We start from the raw sequence: 9219 nt of genomic DNA, 5'->3' as shown, positions 1-9219 counted from the left end.
GGCTGGAGTTGTGATTGGCGGGAGACTCATGCTTATCTACAGGGATTGGGGAGGGGGTTTCTGGGAATTGGCCCTGGGAAAGAATTTGTTTCTGGGCTGCTTGTGTGAGAATCTTCAAGTAGAGCTTAGGCCAGAGGGCTCTCTGGCTTGGAGAGCTTCTAGATTTGAGGCAGGTTGAGAATTTAGCCCCCTTGGTCTCCTAGGGACTTTTTGCCCACCTCCCCCTCTCTGATTTGGGACCCAATGGACTGAAGGCTTCGTTCCCAAGCCTGTTCCTAAGAAGTCTTCCAACAGTCTTGGATCTCTCCAGTCTCAACATTCTGCTTTCCCGACGTCGGAAACAGCCGGAAAATAAACACCCTGATGACTAAACGATTTCTCCAGCTAGAGCCTGGGGAAGCACTAAAAATAGAGGCCACAAGTGAGGGGAGGTTCCCAACTTTGGGGAGGGGGGGCACTTTCTCATCCTGCTACTGCCACAGTGTCAACTCTGGCACAAAGCTCATGCCTCCAATCTGTGGGGAAGTGTTATAAGGGCTCTCCCTGCCTACCCTGATGTTTGGGGGGCAAGCTAGCCTTGTCTGGCAGGGAGAACTTGCTCTGATGCTGGATACCCCAAACCAGTGGGGAATTGAGAAACCACATTTAGGGATAATGTAGGACATTGTATAAATCAGGTTTCCTTACGGAGGGGCCAGGTAGAAAGGGTGGAAACTGAGGCCAAGGAAATAAGAGCCTGCTGGCTTCTAGTTCACGGTACAAAATAAACCTCCAACCTATTTGCAAAAACAATCCCACTGCTCTACCCTTCTTCTAAGACTGGTCTGAACTAACTGGAACCCGAAGGAATGTTTTGTCTTGCCCTTTGGCCCAAAAGCCTAAGTTTTTATAATGCAGTGTGCTACACAACTTTGGTGAGCTAACTTGATTTTCATGCCAAATGTATGTTTGGTCCTATTATCACCATTTCTGCTTCACTCTGGAAGATAATCAGGTAGAGAATTACTGTTCTTGTGTTAACAGTTAATAATAAGTGGTGGAGTAAGGATTTGAACTGAGGCAGGTTGGGTGCAAAATTGCTGCATGATATGCTTCCTTTCTCTGTACATATTGGTCTAAGTACTAACCCAGAATTGGGTTTTTGTCCAGTATATTTAGACCCAGCCAGATAGAAATCAGTGTGAAGAACTGAGTGCCCTTCTGTTCTGCAAGATTCTTTGAGATCTATGTCAGATCCGATCATTTCCTCAAGCTTCGCGTTAGAAAGCCGCTTCCCTTGGAAGTATCAGGAATATTGGCTGATGAGGAAAGCAAATGGGGTCCAGTGTCAGCGACCCGGGCACCTACACTCTTGTAGGGCCCTTAAAAAATCTCACCATTAAGATCTACTACTACTTCTTTACTAAGGTGCTTCTAGATGTTTCCTGGGAGGCAGATGGAGAGTGTGTGTGGGGGGCGCGCCCTTCAAATTGCCCCCTCGGCTGGGGCGCGCAGGCACTGAAGATTAGGTCACCCGCGAACTATGAGCGGTCGCTTTAAATTGCTGGGCGTCTGCCGAGCCGGGCCCAGGAAGGGGAGGGGGTTCGTCGCAGGTAGAGGGAGCCGTTGAGCTCCCCAGGTAACCTCAGGAGAGAACGTGGTCCTGTAAGTGGAGCTTTGTCACACATAAAGTGGGGAGATGGATTCTTCCCATCACTTACAGTCTCCTCTTAATTTTTCTACTTAAGACGCCTTCCTGCCTCCCAACTCTCCTGGGGCTTGGGGGTGTCAAGGTAGCGTGTGTGCCCGGGAGTGTCGGCGCCTCCCGCGGAGCCCCGAGGAGGAAGCTCCGGGAGCGCGGGGCGGCGGCGGCGCCCGGCGGCTGTCCGCGAGCTGGAGGGGGCACCGGGGGCACGGGACGATCCCTTTCAAGGCCTCTGGAGCCTCGCCTTTCTACTTTGCCTCGCTCGGTCTCCGCCAATCTCTCCCTTCTCTCTCCCCTTCCCCGCAGGCGGAGGGATCTGCCGCTCCCCACGCCGCAGCCTGCTTGGGAGGGTGGCGGGGTGGGGGCCACTGGCCCGGCCCGGCCGGCCCGAGGGAAGCAAGAGGCGGTGCCGCGCTCCGGACCGCCCCCGTCCGGCCCCGCCCCTCCGCCCCCATGGGTTCCTGCCATTGGGCCGCCGCCTGTCCATCACTTCTGGTCTCCCTCCCTCTTCTCCCCCTCCCACCTCGCAAGCTAGGCTGAGCTGTGCCTACGTCGGCCTCGACTCCCGGGGGCTGGAGGAGTTACCTTTGGAGCCCGAAAGGAGGAAGGAAGCAAAATATCAACAACAGTCGAGGCGGCTCCAGCGCTCGGCCCCGGTCCTCTTTCGCCCGCCGCCGCCCGCCCGCCCGCCCCCGCGCCCACGACGGGGGCCGAGGCCCCCGGCGCCGCCCAGGGCCCGCGCGGACGCCGGCCTCATTTATTATTCCCCCCGCCCCGAGCGGCAGCTTCCCGCTGTGGAAGATACCCCAGACCTGGGGCTAGGGCCATCCCCTCCCTGCTGTGACACCCCATTTCCCCAGCGGGACTGGTGAGTAGAGAAAAATGGTGCGTCTGCCACTTTAAGAGCCCCCCTCCCCCACCCCGGGCTGGGGCTGGGGTGGAGGGGGGTCCGGACCGTCCCCGGAGGGGTGCTGGGGGGGGTGGCCCCGGGCCGGGCGGAACTCGCGGAGCGGACCGTGTCCCCGCGCGGCGCGGGCGGGGGGTTACCCCGAGAACTGTTGGTGTCAGGGAGTCGGCGGTGGGGGGCCCGTGGAGTGGGTTGTGTGATTCCCTGGGGTGTTGGAGGTGCGGGTGGGGACCGGCGCATTGGGGGGCGCGCCGGCCTGTTCGCGTCCGAGGAGCGGAAGGCCTCCGAGGGGTCTGGGAAAGGGCGCCATCCTCACAGGGGGTCTCCGGTGACAGCCTGGAGCGACTGACATTTTAACAGCCGGCTCGCCCTCTCCCTCCCTCCCCTCGCCGCCTGTTCCCTCCTCCTTGGCCCGAAATGGTGCCGAAGGGGGCCCGGGAGGGCGGTGCAGGGTGGGGGCGGGGGGAGCCGCAGCTGTTTGGGAAGCGGGGGAGGGAGGGGGGATGTTGTTCAGATGACACCCGGGGGGTGGGTTGGGTTGTGAGTGTGTCTCCCGGCCCGTGTTTGCCGGTGTTTTATGGAGTTGGGACGCCGAGTCGCCCCAGGAGATGGGCACGCCGGACGACCCTCCTGGGGACCTCCCAGCCCGGGTTGTTCCCAGACCCCCCGATGCAGTTTGTCAGCCACCCCAGCTGACGAACCCCCTGGCCAGAAGTTTGCAACTGTTCAACATCTGGGCAGAGGAGTTCTCCAGTCTGCCTTTCCACCTATGGCAGGCTGAGCTGGGTTAGGAGTAGGGTCTGGCTAGGGAGGGGGGGGTGGGCTTTGGGGAGGTTAGGCCTAGGGGATTAAGATACACTTAGTCTTCCCCCCTGCATTTTCAGCCTTTTCACATCGGGGGTCGTGTGTAACAACGGAAAGTACTGGATCTCTGGTGATTCACACTAACCTGGCAGCAACCCTTTAGTGTGCCCCAGGAAAGGAGCACCCCTAGGCATGGGCTCACTTGACCTCGGAGTAGATTATGCCAGGTTTGTTCTGAATATGAGGCCTGGCCTCCCTTACCTCGTGCTGCTGGGTTGGGGGATGGTACAGTGGGTGGATCCTGTGCTCCTTCCCTGTGCCCAGCACCCCCATATATGACTTTTATTCAGAGGCCTAGTTTCTTTGGTTTGAAGGTGGCAATTATTCACCTTCCCTCCGTTCCCTGAATGGGCCCCCAAAGCGTTTCAGGGGCCAGCCTGGACTATGGGAAGTTTGCCGGCTGGGGCAGTGACCTTGGGCTGTTCTGGCCTGGAGATAGGAGGGGAGCCCAGGCCAATATGAGATTGAGTATATTGGAGTCAGTGCTGCCCACTTCCTACTCCCCTTCAAGTGCCCCCAGAGGAGGTCTCCGTGGAGAAGAGCAATAAAAAGACATATGTCATTGTCCATAGTTGCCCACCATTTGTGATCCCACCAGCCTCAGGACTCAGTGTAGTTCTTCATCCTGGCTCTCCTAGCTTTCACAGCCTGCCTGGGGAATGAATTTCCTTCCTGTGGTTTCTCAGTGTGTTGTGCAGGAGATGAGGGTGAGGTGGGACCCATGTGGGAGTGGCTGAGGCACTTATTGTATAGGATGGTTGGGGGACACTGGAATGGTAGCCTTTCTCCACTTGTCCCAAGTGTGGGTGTTGCAGCCCTTGGGTCTCAGTAGTCATATTCTCTTTGTTGTAAATCCCCTGTCCTCCCAACATACTCTGTGTGTGCTTGCATGTAAGTGTACATTTGTAAGGCGTTTCTCTGGAGGAGAGAGGAGCTTTTACTCACATTTCTGTAGCAACCAGAGAGGTTGAGCTTTTTACCTCAAAACACAAAGCAAATCTGTGTCAGAGCTTTAGTCCTTTTGCTCTTTGAGACACAGCCTCCTAGCAAGGAGAGACTTCAAAGGAAGACAGGCAAATGAACTCTGATCCAAGAAGAAAAGCAGGAGCCAGAAAGCATCACAAACCTTGTGATGGAGGATGGGTATGGTGTGTGTGTATGGGGGAGGCAATAGGGCAATAGAGGTTCTGTTACAGTGCTTGTTAACAGGATGGTAGAAGATTTGGAAAAGTAGCAGGTGCTGCCCATTGTCCATCCCACTCTGCCCCTCCTAGCTCCTGGCTCTTCTTGTAGGCTAGGAAATGTGCTTGTCTTTCTGGCTGCGGTTATATAATCACTCTCCAGCAGTGTTTTTTCTTTTTCTTTTTTAATCATTCCTGGGTCTTTCCTGGAGACGTGATGGAGAGGAGAAGGTACAGGCAGACTCCTTAAGTTTGGGGGTAGGAAGAGCAGCAGTAGGAACCTGAGGGGTTCCATAGCCACAAAGGGAGTAGGAGGTTAGGCCCTCATTGATAGTGACCCATCTTCCTCTGATCCTGCCCTGGGGTGGTATCTCTGCTGTGGGTATCCTTGGACCTCATGCCTCCAGAGAGGCCCGCACCTCTGCCAGTCTTGTCAACCTTCTCTAGGTACAAAATCTGTATTTATACTGGCCTGGTACAGGCCCTTGTTGAATGAACACTTTGCCACCCACCTGTGTACCCCCTTGGGGAGAAGGGATTCCAGGGACAAATGAGTAGGTCCAAGGTTGCCATGGTTGTATTTAAGCTGGCTTCCTGCTTCTCTGCCCTCTGGTCTGGACAGTGGTGGCCCTGCTGGAAAAGAGCAGCTGATGGGGTACAGATCTTCCTCCTGGACACAAATATAACTATTTAGCCAGGTTCTGAAAGGGGCTGAGGATTCCATGTAGGCAAAGAACCTATCATTTAGGGTCAGATTCCAGGTCTGTGACCATGGTGGTCACCCTTAGGGACCATGGCGGGGACTCTTCATGCTCTGTAAGGCCAGCTTGTCTGAGGCAATTAGCTCTCTTTTACAGGGAAGTGGGAAGGAGGAGATGGTGGTGGGGCCAGCACAGCTTCAGCATCACTGTAATCGTTGGTGGCTTTTATGAGCCAGTCATGGGGCCAGAGTCCAGCCAAACCTCTGTCCTGTCCCAGTTTGGTGACTTACTCATGGGAAGAAAGGACAGTATTAGGGCCTTAGAGCTCTGTTCTAGAAGCTGGGCATCTGACTGTGGTGGTTAATATTGCCCTGTCTGTTCAGTTACAGCAGGCAGGATGGAGTTTAGACTTCAGGAAGAGCTTCTCAGTGAGACTAGGTTGGGAAGAGAGAGATGGCTTTTAACTCGGCCTGGGAAAGGTGGGGATCTCAAAATACTTTCTTCTCCAGTGGATCTGCTAAAAGAATACCTTGACCTTTGGCCTAGTAGAGTTGGTGCTATTTGGCTCCTGGAATATTTATTTTCTCTTCTCTCTCCTTGCCTAGGACAAAAAGTATTCTGAGGTGAGTTTGTGCTGGAGCTAGCCTTTGAGCTTCTTTCTCCCAGCAAGAGCACTGAGTGTGGGAGGAGGGGTCTCTTGCAGACTGGCAGGTCCAGATGCACCTGGCAGGCCTACAGCATTTAGTGTCATACATGTATGAAGGTGTGTGGTGCATACTTGGGTGTGTAGACACCCACAGAACAGCTGCCACCCTGCGGGAGGTGGGGGTAGTGAGTGGCAAAGATGATTAAAGGATTGGAGAGTGGAGATGGGGTGAGGGGACTGGAGGCAAGAGGCGAAGGGCATAGAAGAACTCTGAAGAGAGAAGTATTGGCTGGAGCAGGAGGGATTGAGGTTAGACCACAGATGGGCAGAGCCCTGTCTGTGAAGTAAAGAGTATGGCTTGTGAGTCAAGGAGCCCTGGCTGACTTGGATCCCATCCCCCATTCTTCTTGGTGGCCCTAGCCCAGCCTACCTCTGCACTTACACTGCCTGTGTCCTTGGGTAAGTTGTCCCGTCTGGCCTCAGTTTCCAGGTGTACATGAGTTTCACCTTCAATCATACAAACACCTGGGTGTTTTGGTAGTGTGCTTGGACTAACCCTCCTCCTCCAGGAACAAGGCCACTCAGTCTTTTCAAGGCTGCAGCTGAGCCCTCAGGCGTTTGGGAGCAAATCCTCTGCCTAGGTGATCCTCAAGGCCCTCTGCATCTGCTTTTCCTTTTTCCTAGGCAAGGCCACAGTCTGCCTTCTTGAGAGACAAGCCATGTATGTGGGAGCAGGGGGATTCCTACAGATTCCTACACCGCACCAGGTCCTGCCTGGGCTGGGCAGGGCAGGGCAGCTATGCCTGTTGTCTGCCTGTCTACTTTCTGCTGTAGGCTGTGAGGGAGGGCCCTGTCCGAAGCCCTGGCCTGTGGCTGGCCACACCCAGGCGGGACCATATTTACTCATTTAAGCTGACTCTCCCCAGAGACTCCAGGCTGTAGGCCTGGTCACCAACCTTGGCTTGGTGCCCCCCAGCCTGTGGTGTGTGAGCCACTCCCCTTGAGCTGGGCAGACAGGCAAATGCACCAGGCAGAAGCTTCCTGCCTCTGTCAGGGAAGCTTTGCTCTCATGCTTACCCACTCACCCAGCTCTCTAAATGACAACTTTTGCCATTCTTGGAGCAGGAGGAAGGGTAGTTCCATTTTTATGTCCTTGTGTGCTGAGCTCTGGACTGGACGTGATAACCTATAAAGACTATTTGCCTCCACAACTGGTTTTTGTAATGGGGAAAACTGAACCCCAGGAATTTAAGTGACTTACTTAAACTTTCCTGGATAGGAGGGCTTTTTATCCGAGGCTAAAGAAGGGATACTGCTTCAGGGAGCCCTCAGGAGGAGGAGGAGGAAGAGATGTTGAGAGTTAGTAAAGTCCAGCCTGGTAGTCGTCCAGACAAAGGGCAGAGAAATAGAGTTTGGTGGCAAGCTGAGGGGAATGTTGCTTTGACCCCATGAGAAGGGATTGGTTTTTTTTTTTTTGTTTGTTTGTTTTGGGTCTGGTCGTGGGGCCTGAACTCTGGGCCTGGGCGCTGTCCCTCAGCTCTTCAGCTCAAGGCTAGCGCTCCTACGACTTGAGCCACAGCGCCACTTATGGCTTTTTTTTTTTTCTGCTTATGTGGTGCTGAGGAATCGAACCCAGGGCCTCATGCATGCAAGGGAAGCGCTCTACCACTGAAGCCACCTTCCCAGCCCCGAGAAGGGATTGTTTTTGGATCTGAGGGCTATGAGAAAAGTCCCCAAAGCAAGGGATGGAAGCAGGCGCCAAGGACAAGCAGATACTCCTTCTAGGTGCCATTAGCGCTCCCTTGAGCTGCTGCCGTGGGATGGATGAGGAGAGGTGCTGGAGCGGGATGGCTCGGACCACAGAGCTGGGCTCTCTGAAAGCAAAGGCCTGGCCCATGGGAGCCCATGAGGGAGCATGCAACAGCTGGAGGCAGACTCCCTCACTCTTTGCAGTCCAGATTGGGAGAGTACACACCGTGCTCAGCAGTCAGCCCACCTCTTGCTCTTATTATCCCGGCTGCCCTTGGGCAAGTCCTTTCCCTTCCCTTAACTGGTTCTACATCTCAGAAAAGGAGACCTGCAACCTGCTTCCTATGGGAAAGGAAGGCCAGCAAAGATGTGTCTGAGCTGGCTTCATCCTTCCAGACCTTCAGTGCACGCCCCCCCCCCCCCCCGCCCCCCAGGACTCACTTGCTAAGGTGGTTACCTAGAGCCTCTGCCATCTAAGTTGAGGACTCAGGAGGTTTTGAGAAGGTGTTTTAGCCCAGGCCCCAGTTTGACCCTGGGGTGGGTGGGGAAGCTAAGCGCCCTCTGAACAGCTGTCTCCTTGTCTCAGGTCCTCCCCTTCTACTTGGCCCTCTGAACCTACCAGGACCCCTCTGGCTGACAGCTTACTTATTCCTCATGATGTCCTTGCCCCCAAACCCCGCATATATTTGAAACTGAGAGACAAAAGAGAGAGCAATACCTAAGCCCCAAAGGGAGATAAACAGCAGGAAGGGAATATGTAGGGAGAAGAGAGTTTTGGTTTTGGTTTTGTGGAGAGGTCTTGCTACTCCAGTTGGATCAAGTGACATGGAGGCAAGAGTATAGATTGAGGGGGTTTGAGGGAGACCTTGAACCTGGAATTTTTCTTTTTAGAGCATGTATCCTGTTCGATGAGGAGTTAATAGTAGGTTAGGCCAGGAAAATGGGTGTATCGTGAATGCTGTTCTTAAGTGTTTCAGATATTCCCATTGCCTCTCTTCTTGACATCTAGGACCCTTTCTTCCAGACCAGAACCTCCTACCTCTGTATTGACGGCCTCTTCCCCCTTCCCCCCATGCATTCCTTGTGGCAAGCCCCTGGTGCCCAGACAGCCTGGGTGGGGACAGGTGTCCTGGCCCAGCTGTTCTTTCTTGTCTTTCCCCCACCTGTCAGCCTGCTGGTGGGGAGCTGAGGCTGAAGAGAGAAAAACCCTTCACCTGTTCCCAAGGGTGGAGCCCTGGTTGTAAAATCCATCAGAGAAATTAAGAATAGACAGCAGGCAGGACTTGCCCTCAGAGGAAGGAGAGAACTCTAGATCATAGAAAAGGCAAACAGGGAGGGCTGGGAAGGTGGCTCAGTGGTAGAGTGCTTGCCTTGCATGCATGAGGCTCTGGGTCCGATTCCTCAGCACCACATAAGCAGAAAAAGCTGGAAGTGGTGCTGTGGCTCAAGTGATAGAGTGCTAGCCTTGAGCTGAAGAGCTGAGGGAC

The 9219-nt window shown here is 54.6% G+C and overlaps 1 protein-coding gene across 6 annotated transcripts in view; it reads left to right on the top strand.

Annotated features, from left to right (window-relative positions):
* Positions 1 to 2215: 2215 nt before the first annotated feature.
* The window catches only part of Mef2d (myocyte enhancer factor 2D), a 33420-nt gene continuing 26416 nt past the window's right edge, over positions 2216 to 9219 (top strand). For 5 of the 6 annotated variants that reach the window (XM_069990189.1, XM_069990190.1, XM_069990191.1 and 2 more), the window contains exon 1: positions 2216 to 2552. The gene's annotated coding sequence lies outside the window, so the exon portion shown is untranslated. Of the gene's footprint in view, positions 2553 to 3482; positions 3623 to 9219 lie in introns of those variants that run through there. The other variant, XM_069990187.1, reaches the window with a different exon arrangement.

Source organism: Dipodomys merriami, unplaced genomic scaffold, assembly GCF_024711535.1.
Source record: "Dipodomys merriami isolate MVZ:Mamm:240054 unplaced genomic scaffold, mDipMer1.0.p SCAF_392, whole genome shotgun sequence".
Lineage (NCBI taxonomy): Eukaryota > Metazoa > Chordata > Mammalia > Rodentia > Heteromyidae > Dipodomys > Dipodomys merriami.
The sequence above is the reverse complement of the archived record's forward strand: the minus strand, read 5'-3'. Positions and strand labels throughout refer to the sequence as shown.